An 11,790-nucleotide genomic window follows, 5' to 3' on the forward strand; every position below is an offset into this window, starting at 1 on the left:
TGACCATTAATCTGCATGAACTTGTTTACCTAATGATTTAGTGAACATTGAATTTGTTAGAGCTAGGATTGACCAATCTTAGTTAGTAATTAGAATAAATGAGCTTAGCTGTGCTAGAGAACTTGTATTGTGATCATAATTGCGTTTATACAACAAATTTTACATACCATATTTACATTCATAATTAGTTCTGTGTTTAATTATGTGTGAACATACATGGTCTGACATGAATTAGTTAACTATTGGTAAGTTAGAACTAAATTACTAATACAACTAAAAACCAACTTAATAATCCGTAATCATTAGCTAGTCATAAGAGAGAAGTGGATTCAAACTAAACAAGAGTGTGTTTTTATTTATTGAATTTGATTTAAGTTCATTTGATCTTGTAAAACCAGATAAAACCCCTTTTAAACTTGTTAATAAATTAGGTTAATTTAATAGTAAGTAAATTAATTAGAACACCGTTCCCTGTGATCGACACCCGACTTACCCAAGCTATACTGTAATCTGACTAGGTACACTGCCTATAAGTGCATAGTTAGTTAAGTTTGTTAGGTTATAAATATTAAAATTAGTGAGTACTTTTGTGCACATCAAGTTTTTGGCGTCGTTGCCGGGGAACGACTTAGGTTATTAGTTTATTTAGTTGCATTAGATTAATCGACCCCTTTTTGTGGAATAAAATCTATAAAAAGGTTAATTGGTTATTTATTTTTGTTAGCTTAGCTTAGTTTATTTTTCTGTTTCTGTCACAGAGTTCACGACGTGAGATTTAATAAACTCACGACGTGAAAGCTGAGATTTCAGTTTTTAGTTTTTCTTATTTTAGTCCAGTTTTACGTTTTTAGTTTAGCAAGTTGCAGGAGTTCATGACCAGAAGTTCAAACACACACTTGGTGCCACCACTTGAAGATCCCGAGTATGCACTTCACAAGAAAAAGACGCCCTTACAAGAATTGAAGTCAATTTTTTCATGGAAGTCGGGAAAGAAGACAAGAGAGTCAAGTTCATCCGCAAGGCACAAGAGCAATATTGAGCACTTGGATCAAACACCCGTCCAAACCGAGTCCGAAAGCGATACCGAGCCGGAATTTGAAGAACACACGAGCGAACCCGAGAACGAGCCAAGGAACGAGATGGAAGCAATTGAAGAAATGTCCATGGGAGCTTACAAGAAGCGGATCCGAGAAGATGTGGGTCCCGGTTTAGTCCAACCCGTAATACCTGCCACTGCCACATTCGAGCTGAAGGGACACATATTAACTGCACTGAAGGACATCACATTTTTCGGGAAAGATCATGAGGATGCTTTTAAGCATCTAGATGAAGTCAACGACATTGCGGACTACTTTAATATCCCAAATGTCAACAGAAACACAGTCTTGCTTAGGATGCTTCCCATCACTTTCAAAGGAGCTGCTAAGGAGTGGTTAAAAGCACTCCTACCGGGTACAATCACCACTAGGGCTCAAATGCGTGAGCAATTCTTGGACCAGTTTTTCCCGCCATCCAAGATAGCCAAACTCAAGAAGGCAATAGCCAACTTTGAGCAACATTCGGGAGAGTCACTATACGAAGCATGGGAGCGGTACAAGGGCTTGCTCAGCAATTGCCCTCAACATAACCTAAATGTGCAGCAAGAGATGTCAATCTTTTATGATGGGGTCAACATGATGACAAAACAACTCCTTGATTCTCAAGGACCTTTGACAAAGAAAAATCCAAGGGAGGTCAAGGAGCTAATTGAAGAATTCGCGAAGCATTCTCGCGAATACCACAACCCGAGGCAGGAAGGAATCAAAGGCGGAGGAGGGGCCCAAACTGAAGAAATAACAGCGGTCATGGCCATGCTGAATAATATGGACCGCAGGATAACACAGATGGACCAGTCGATACATGCCGTAAGAGTGGGTTGCGAGAGATGCAGTGGTCCACACTTGACCAAGGACTGCAATGTAGATGAGTATGGGAACAGAAAAGCTCAAGTGTGCTACTCTAGTGGGGATAAGTTTGATGAGGACTGGAGGAAACCGAAGAAGGAGTGGTTGCCATATGAAGAGTATAAGAAGCAAAAAGAAGAGAAGTATAGGCAGACAGGTCGAGGCCTTTATCAAAAGGAGCAGCCACCAGCCGAGAAGAAGCCCGACCTAGAGACCATTTTAATGAAGTTTATGGAAGCTTCGGAAAAGAGACACGATGCCACTGATTCTGCCATTATGGAACAACAAAATTTGATAAAGAATCAACAAGCCTCCATCCATAACCTTGAAGTACAATTTTGTCAACTAGCCACTCTAGTTCATGAGAAGTTATCCCCGAAAAATACCGAAACGAAGACCCAATCTCATGTAATGGCCATAGACACCGAAGAAGAAGCCATCTCTGAGTTCCTGGAGGCATTGGAAGAAGAATCACAGCAGCCCGATCCAAAGATGATGAAGATCAAGCTCGAAAATCATGAAGCTGCTGAGTTCCAGAATTCACGACATGAACCTTATATGTTCACGACGTGGGCCCGTCATGAACAGAAAAATTCTGTAGTTGGTTCGGTTTATCAGCCACCTTTGCCTTTTCCTTCCCAAGCTACCCTTAGTCCACTGGAGAGAGAGAGAGCATAGAGAGTTTGTCAAGCATGTGAAGGGGATCCCGATTAATACTCCCTTTGTCGAGTCCTTATCCAAAACTCCCGAGCGTCAAAAATTACTGCAAGATTTGATAGACACTCGCAAGCAATTAAAGAAGCAGTCTAAGGTGGTCCTAAGTGAACAAAGCTCAAAAGCTGTGTTGGGAGAGACACCAGAGAAGATGGGGGATCCTAGACGTCTCACTCTTCCGTGTGAGTTTGGTAATAAATTGAAGGTTAATGCTTTAGCCGATTCTGGGGCTAACATTAATTTGATGCCTTTTTCATTTTATAAAAAATTGGAAATTCAGAAGATGAAGGCTACAAAAATGACGATTCACATGGCGAACCGTTCAGTGACACAACCCCGGGGCATAGTCGAGGATATTTTGGTAAAAATTGGAAAATTTGTTTTTCCAATAGATTTTGTAGTAATGGATATGAAGGAAGATCCCGATGTTCCAATTATCCTTGGCCGTCCATTGCTTAACACTGCTGGAGCTCTTGTTGATTTCCGCGAGTCTAAGCTCATCTTGAGAGTTGGAGATGAAAAAGAAGTTTTTGGGATAGAAGATGGCTTCCCAAAGGAACATGTTCAAGAAGAGGTGTTCACAATTAACAAAGACAATGAACTAGAAGAACTAGAGAAGCTTATGGAAGAAGAGATCAAGGCAGTTCATCAGGTCAAAAGAACAAAACCTATAGCATCTGTTCCATTTTTGGTTGAAGTCATATCTTACAAAAGTCCACCTTCTTGGGTGAGAAAAGAGGATGAGGAGATGACAAGTGATGAAGAGGAGGTCACTTCAAGAGTGACAAAGCCGGTGGTGAAAGAGGAGGAAGATGCGATGAGGTGCAAGGAAGAAACTAAGGGCACAAAGCGCAAGCTTGAAGAAGAAGTGAAAGTTAAAAAAGAAAATTCAAAGAAAGCATACAAAAGGCGAGTTCAAGCTTACAAGAGGCGTTTCAAGGAACAAAAGATCCTAGTGGTGGATTCTTCCGAGGACTCAACGTAGGAGGCACGGAGTCCGGCTCAAGACTCCAAGAAAAAGAAGCGCTTCTCGGGAGGCAACCCGAGTTTGGTTTGCAAATTTTTTTTCTTTTTGCATTTTAGTTTTGAAAACTTAGATCAAGACATCCAACTCTATTAGAACATAATGTAGGGATCTTATAATGGAAGTAGTAATAATTGAGAACTTAGTTCAAATTCAAAAATTGATTTTTCTCTTCCAGACTACATTCACGACGTGAATAGTTATCAATTCATGACGTGAATTGTGAATGAACCGGACATATAATCCATGATATGGCTTAGCCCATTAAACTAGTAAGCCTAAGATCAGTCCGTGAGTACATGGCCCAGACTTAAGCCCAGACACTATTCACGGCATGAATCTTACCGAATTCACGACGTGAATTTTCAAAAGTACGGGACCACAGATTAAACCCCTAGAAACCAGTTAACCCTTCAATTGTTTATTCTTCACGAAGTGGAAGCAGAAATTGGTCCCTCCTTGGTCCCCATTGCTGCGATTTTAGCCGATAACTCCACTAATCTTCCTTGTGCTTACGTAATACTTCCAACCAAGGTAATAATATTTGGTTATAAAGTTTAATTTATGCCCTAATAGATGAACTTAGGGTTAGGGTTTGTTGATTGAGTGAAATGACGGAGTTAATTCGTTAAAATAACCTTTGAATGTTCATACTAAGTGTTTAGAAGTAGTATAGGAGTAAAACCCATGGATATTTTGACTAGATTTTTCCCCGATGGTAATGATTCTGCCTTCTGGGTTTGCGACTTCACGACGTGAATCTTATATGATTCACGACGTGAATTCTAGGGCTGAACAGAATTCATTTTCCTCTATGTTTAATTTGTGGATATTTGTTTTGGCTGTTTTTTTTCCTTGTTTTTGCAGGAATGGCTCCAAGAAGAGAGGTTCCAGCTGGGGTTGCGGGTTTGCACCCATTTTACAATTTTTCCCGCAACAATGGCACGTGATGTTTTGACCCGTTGGAACAACAGATTGGGGTGGCTTTACAACAGGGAAATTGCAGTTGCTCCAACAGTCAATTGGACAAGATTGAGGGAAGTAGGGATCGTAGACCGGGTGGGCCCGTTCTTGACAAAAATATTCATTGGAGATGGGTATTCGTTTACCTATTCTGGTTGGCAGAATCTGTTCCGGGTGCAAGAGCGGGTCTACAAAGAGTTTTGTGTCGAGTTTTTCGCAACGGTGAAATTTCAGGAAACGGTTCAAGATCCACATTGGCCACAGGCGTTGGTATTTAGATTGGAGGGTGAGTACCAGGAGTGCAGCCTGGTTGAGTTTGCTTGGAGAGTAGGACTGTATGATCGACAGGAGGCTATGACTCCCGAGTTTGGCATGTTTCTGAGTGGGGCTGCTAGACGATATGCGGAGGGTGTCACGGGGTATTCTTTTTGGCATAACATTGCCTCCGGGATGTTTAATTTTGGAGTATCTCCCGAGAGCAGTATTCGGTCCCCGATCCATCGTTTACTCCACCGGTTCATCACCTTTTCCATCAACCATAAGAGGCATGGCGACAAAGTGACTAAGCAGAACTTATTTTTCTTCTGGTGCATCTTACAGCCTGGTGTCTGTTGCAACATCCCGTATTTTCTAGCTCGTTTTCTGGCCGGGTTTGCCGTGAGTTCGTGCCCTGGGAACCCCATTTGTGGGGGGCATTTTGTTACTCGTTTGGCCCGTTCTTATCATTTGGTTGTTCCCGATATTACTAGATCCATGACGTGTGTTGACGAGCATGACTTTGGTATGGGATATTTAGAAACTATGCGGGTGGTCAGAAGTTTTGGATCGCATTGGGGCATAGTACCATCAGATGGTGAGGGTGATGATGAGGATGATCAGCCGACCGACCAACCTGCGCCAGAGTCGAGACCGAGGCGCAGGAACGTGAGAGGAAGGGGAGACCGCGGGCAACCGATACACCCACCTGCTTCCATGGTTGGTGCGCCTTTTGGGAGTGATATGGCTGGTTACTTTGACCAGTTATTGTTGAGTGTGAATTAGATAGGCGGCACGATGGAGAATGTTGTCCGGCATCTTGGGGTGGAGCAGCCACCTCATTTAGGGTATCATTACCCGATTTGCCCACGATGGTCAGAGTATGGTGGCCGTGGAGGTGATGGAGCTGGTACCAGTGGAGCGCATGATGATGAGGAGGATGTTTGATCGTTATTTATTTTGACTTGTTTTTAGTTTGTTTTTTTAGTTTGTTTTTATGGGATTGTAAGAACTACTTTGAATATTATGTTACTTTTATTCTTCGTTGTTGATTGTTTCTCAGAAATTACTAAGGAGCGCCTAGAGAGGATAACGAGTTATGAATGCGTACATTTTTAGCCGGGAGTGTTTAATGCCGAGAGTCGAGACCCATATTTTCAAAATAAGTGTGGGGTGAGTCAAGAGAGTGGAGCGTTAGCGAAAGAGTCATAAACTGATGACTTTGGAAGAGTCTTAATACATTAAGACATGAGAAGAAGAATTGGGCAATGTTTTCTGCTTGTCCAGTTTTCACGACGTGAACTTTTATTATTCACGTCGTGAGTCAGTTATCAGGAGGTTCTCAGAATACGCTTAGTTTCGATCTCACGTCGTGAATTGTCTCACACTCACGTTGTGAATATTAGATTTTTACAAGATTCAAGGCCCTTGACATTTTAGTCTTCTATGGGTTGATGCTATTCTTCTTGTCAATATATTCAAGATTATTTTGGCTCATTTTTACAACCATACAATGTGGCGTATGCTTTCCCACATTGGTCATTCTACTTTTGGAGACTTACACCATATTTGAAGACGATTGAAGGCTCGATTTCATGTTTTGCCGGTACACTTCTTATTTCGTGAGTTCAAGAACCGAGTTTCTATTTTTGGAAGTCCATATTCAAGATGAACGTTTTCCACACTTTTGGAGATGCTCACGCCACTATCCCAGGAGAGTCTGTTTTTTTTCTCCCTTTTCTTTAATTTTCTTTAATTTTGATGCATACAATGAGGGAATTGTATGAAATAAGTGTGGGGTAGGGGTAGAAAAAGTAAATTGCTAGATAATCATAGAATTTGATAGTAAAAATTGAAAATTGAAATTTTTAATAATTAAATCTAGTAATAATAATTTGAATTATAATTGCTAGTGTTATCTGGGATGATCCGATGAAAGTTCAAATGTTAGTTGAGTCAATACACGTTATAATGCATTTGTGGCCTCCCTTATTTTAGTGAAATCATGGAACAAAAACATAACCCCGCTTGGTTTGAGGGATGCAATATGTTTAGCAGCCTAAACCTGAAATGTATCTAGGAAAATTATTATCATTAACCGATAAAGGTTGAGGTTGAGCGCCTCTGCTTAAGCATGTAGGTTTTGAGTGAAAAAAAAGAGGTACATGTTAAAAAAAAGAGAGAGAATTACGAGAAAAGTTTGAAGAATTTTGGAGCAAATATAGTAAAGATCAAAAGATCAAAGTTCTGAATTCAAAAGTTGAAGATACCAGAAATCAAATAAGGTGGTGAATTCAAAGAAATCAAAGATCAAATGTCAAAGAAGTGAAGAATTCCAAAAGAGCTCCATAGTGGTATCAATGACTGTAATTCTAGATTATGTATGCTTAGGTTGCTCAACTAAAAATACCTTGAGGATAAGGAGGTTTTCTGCGGATGGATTCAGAGGGTTGCATAAAATGAGCATTGTTCGGAAAAAGTGGGCGAGTGTTTATGAAGATTGTGAGTATTTCAAGTATGGGGGTACTTTAGGAAAATTTTAGACACAAATGCATGCATTGAGGTCTTGGCATAATGGCTGAGCTAGAGTCGGATCGTTCTATGTGATGTTAGTAATCAAGGGTTAAGTTTAAATTTGCTTGAGGGCAAGGAAAGCCTAAGTGTGGGGTATTTTGATATTGCCATATTTATACCTATTTTTAGGCAATATCTAAGTACATTTTTATTAAAAAGTTGGTAATTTGTTTAGAATAATGGTACTTATGAGCTTAAATGTTATTTACAGCCAAAAAAAAGACATTTTGAAGAAAAGGGACTGAAAGCGTTAAAGAAAGAAACTTCGGGAATTAAAAGAGTAAAAGTGAAGAAAATCTGGAAAAAGATCATTCACGACGTGAGACTTAAAGGATTCACGACGTGAATCGTTGGTTCTAGAAGATATCACCAGAGGCATCCTTGAGTCGACCCCCATTATCTTCGGGTCGATCAAGGAAGGGATATTGGAGATGATGGAGGATCGCCTCCGGGCATTCAGGAGTGACATGGCATCTGGCCAGTCAGGATCCCGCACACTGTCCTTCAAGGACTTCCAGGGCAGTGGTGCGCCGGATTTTCATGGGGCGAAGGACCCCATAGCTGCCAGACGATGGATTGCAGACATTGAGTCTGCCCAGCCGATTAGCTTCTGCCCTGAGGGGTCGAAGGTGAGATTTGCAGCAGGATGTTTGAGAGATCGAGCTAGGGATTGGTGGGAGTCCGTCGGTGACTCGTTGGGAGCCTCGGCTGTCGAGGCTATGACCTGGTCGGACTTCGTGACCAGGTTCAGGGCAGAGTTTGCGTCGGCTGTCGGGCTTCAGCAGCTGGCCAGGGAGTTCCTAGATATGAGACAGACGACGGAGACTGTGGCGGAGATCACCGCCAAGTTCCGGGAGAGGGCATTATTAGTGCCCCAGTATGCGGGTGATGAGGACATGAGGAGGACCCGCTACCATGACATGTGATATTGCCATATTTATACCTATTTTCAGGCAATATTTAAGTACATTTTTATTAAAAAGTTGGTAATTTGTTTAGAATAATGGTACTTATGAGCTTAAATGTTATTTACAGCCAAAAAGAAGACATTTTGTAGAAAAGGGACTGAAAGCGTTAAAGAAAGAAACTTCGGGAATTAAAAGAGTAAAAGTGAAGAAAATCTGGAAAAAGATCATTCACGACGTGAATCGTTGGTTCTAGAAGATATGTACGCGGGTGAAGGAATCCTTGACGGGCACGGTTATCTACAACTCACGACGTGAATTTCTTACTATTCACGACGTGAATTTATGGATATCAGCAACTATATAAATCCTTGACCATTACGAATGGAAAAAGATTTTGGCAGAAGGAAGGAGTTCCAGAAGACGATTTGGAGCGAAAGAAAGGTTCTGGAAGAAGGTTTTCAACACCAAAAAGAATAAACGTTTATATTTTAGTTAAATAAGAACATGCCTTTCATTACTTTTAGCTGTGTTGGTTTAGTTGCTATGATGAACAGCTGAATCTAGCTACTCTTGTTTAGCTAGATGAAGCTTCAAACTTATGAATAGTTATATGTTTATGGATTAATTTTAGTTGGTAAAAATTGTTTGTGTTTAATTTGTATAACCTAGCATGCTATTGTTTGTTTATCTAATTGCTTGATTGCATGTTCTGTGTAGCTTAGTGACCATTAATCTGCATGAACTTGTTTACCTAATGATTTAGTGAACATTGAATTTGTTAGAGCTAGGATTGACCAATCTTAGTTAGTAATTAGAATAAATGAGCTTAGCTGTGCTAGAGAACTTGTATTGTGATCATAATTGCGTTTATACAACAAATTTTACATACCATATTTACATTCATAATTAGTTCTGTGTTTAATTATGTGTGAACATACATGGTTTGACATGAATTAGTTAACTATTGGTAAGTTAGAACTAAATTACTAATACAACTAAAAACCAACTTAATAATCCGTAATCATTAGCTAGTCATAAGAGAGAAGTGGATTCAAACTAAACAAGAGTGTGTTTTTATTTATTGAATTTGATTTAAGTTCATTTGATCTTGTAAAACCAGATAAAACCCCTTTTAAACTTGTTAATAAATTAGGTTAATTTAATAGTAAGTAAATTAATTAGAACACCGTTCCCTGTGATCGACACCCGACTTACCCAAGCTATATTGTAATCTGACTAGGTACACTGCCTATAAGTGCATAGTTAGTTAAGTTTGTTAGGTTATAAATATTAAAATTAGTGAGTACTTTTGTGCACATCAAGTTTTTGGCGTCGTTGCCGGGGAACGACTTAGGTTATTAGTTTATTTAGTTGCATTAGATTAATCGACCCCTTTTTGTGGAATAAAATCTATAAAAAGGTTAATTGGTTATTTATTTTTGTTAGCTTAGCTTAGTTTATTTTTCTGTTTCTGTCACAGAGTTCACGACGTGAGATTTAATAAACTCACGACGTGAAAGCTGAGATTTCAGTTTTTAGTTTTTCTTATTTTAGTCCAGTTTTACGTTTTTAGTTTAGCAAGTTGCAGGAGTTCATGACCAGAAGTTCAAACACACACTTGGTGCCACCACTTGAAGATCCCGAGTATGCACTTCACAAGAAAAAGACGCCCTTACAAGAATTGAAGTCAACTTTTTCAAGGAAGTCGGGAAAGAAGACAAGAGAGTCAAGTTCATCCGCAAGGCACAAGAGCAATATTGAGCACTTGGATCAAACACCCGTCCAAACCGAGTCCGAAAGCGATACCGAGCCGGAATTTGAAGAACACACGAGCGAACCCGAGAACGAGCCAAGGAACGAGATGGAAGCAATTGAAGAAATGTCCATGGGAGCTTACAAGAAGCGGATCCGAGAAGATGTGGGTCCCGGTTTAGTCCAACCCGTAATACCTGCCACTGCCACATTCGAGCTGAAGGGACACATATTGACTGCACTGAAGGACATCACATTTTTCGGGAAAGATCATGAGGATGCTTTTAAGCATCTAGATGAAGTCAACGACATTGCGGACTACTTTAATATCCCAAATGTCAACAGAAACACAGTCTTGCTTAGGATGCTTCCCATCACTTTCAAAGGAGCTGCTAAGGAGTGGTTAAAAGCACTCCTACCGGGTACAATCACCACTTGGGCTCAAATGCGTGAGCAATTCTTGGACCAGTTTTTCCCGCCATCCAAGATAGCCAAACTCAAGAAGGCAATAGCCAACTTTGAGCAACATTCGGGAGAGTCACTATACGAAGCATGGGAGCGGTACAAGGGCTTGCTCAGAAATTGCCCTCAACATGACCTAAATGTGCAGCAAGAGATGTCAATCTTTTATGATGGGGTCAACATGATGACAAAACAACTCTTTGATTCTTAAGGACCTGTGACAAAGAAAAATCCAAGGGAGAAGACCCGACGCCCGATTTAGAGTTGGGGGCGGCGGTCTTCTCCCTCAAGATATGACGGCATTACCTTTACGGGGTTCGTTGTAGCATTTACACGGACCACAAGAGTTTGAGGTACCTCATGGATCAGCCGAATCTGAACATGAGGCAGCGTCGGTGGTTGGACGTGGTGAAGGATTATGATTGCGATATCCTTTACCACCCGGGGAAGGCCAATGTGGTGGCCGATGCGCTTAGCCGCAAGGCGGCGCCGACCAGGGATGTTTGCATGAGGATGACTGTGGTGACTCCCCTGTTGGAGCAGATTCAGGAGGCTCAACAGGAGGCTATAAAGGAGGAGCATCGGAAGAGTGAGCGAATAGTGGGTCAAGTCACCTCCTTTGATTATGATAGCCGGGGGTTGTTGACACTACACCGTAGGGTGTGGATGCCGTATCATGGAGGCGTGCGCCAGATCTTGATGGAGGAGGCGCACAAATCCCGATTATCTATTCATCCAGGGGCAACAAAGATGTATCGGGATCTTCGCCTGGACTATTGGTGGCCCTGCATGAAGCGGGATGTGGCGTGGTACGTCGAGCGGTGTTTGACCTGCAGGAAGGTCAAGGCCGAGCATCAGAGACCGCACAGCAAGATGCAGCCATTGGATATCCCGTTGTGGAAATGGGAGGATATTACGATGGATTTTATCACGAAGCTTCCACGAACGGCGCGAGGAGTAGATTCGGTTTGGGTCATCGTGGATCGGTTGACCAAGAGCGCCCATTTTATTCTGATTCCGGAGAGTATCTTGGCCGAAAAGTTGGCCGATATCTATATCAGGGAGATAGTGGCGCGGCACGGGGTGCCAGTGTCAGTGATATCAGATCGAGATGTGCGGTTCACTTCCAGGTTTTGGAAGAGGTTTCATGATGAGTTGGGCACTTGTCTGCATTTTCACACCGCTTTTCACCCGC

The 11,790-nt window shown here is 41.4% G+C and overlaps 2 non-coding genes across 2 annotated transcripts; both read right to left on the minus strand.

The window, feature by feature from the left end:
• Positions 1-1,523: 1,523 nt before the first annotated feature.
• On the minus strand, positions 1,524-1,630 carry LOC145055905 (small nucleolar RNA R71). The gene has a single exon (XR_013685452.1). It is a non-coding gene; the product is annotated as a small nucleolar RNA R71 (small nucleolar RNA).
• Positions 1,631-10,626: 8,996 nt separating this feature from the next.
• On the minus strand, positions 10,627-10,733 carry LOC145055876 (small nucleolar RNA R71). Its single transcript, XR_013685424.1, has one exon. It is a non-coding gene; the product is annotated as a small nucleolar RNA R71 (small nucleolar RNA).
• Positions 10,734-11,790: the final 1,057 nt, after the last annotated feature.

Source organism: Lactuca serriola, chromosome 5 (genome assembly GCF_051521515.1).
Source record: "Lactuca serriola cultivar US96UC23 chromosome 5, Lser_US96UC23_V15, whole genome shotgun sequence".
NCBI classification, from domain to species: domain Eukaryota; kingdom Viridiplantae; phylum Streptophyta; class Magnoliopsida; order Asterales; family Asteraceae; genus Lactuca; species Lactuca serriola.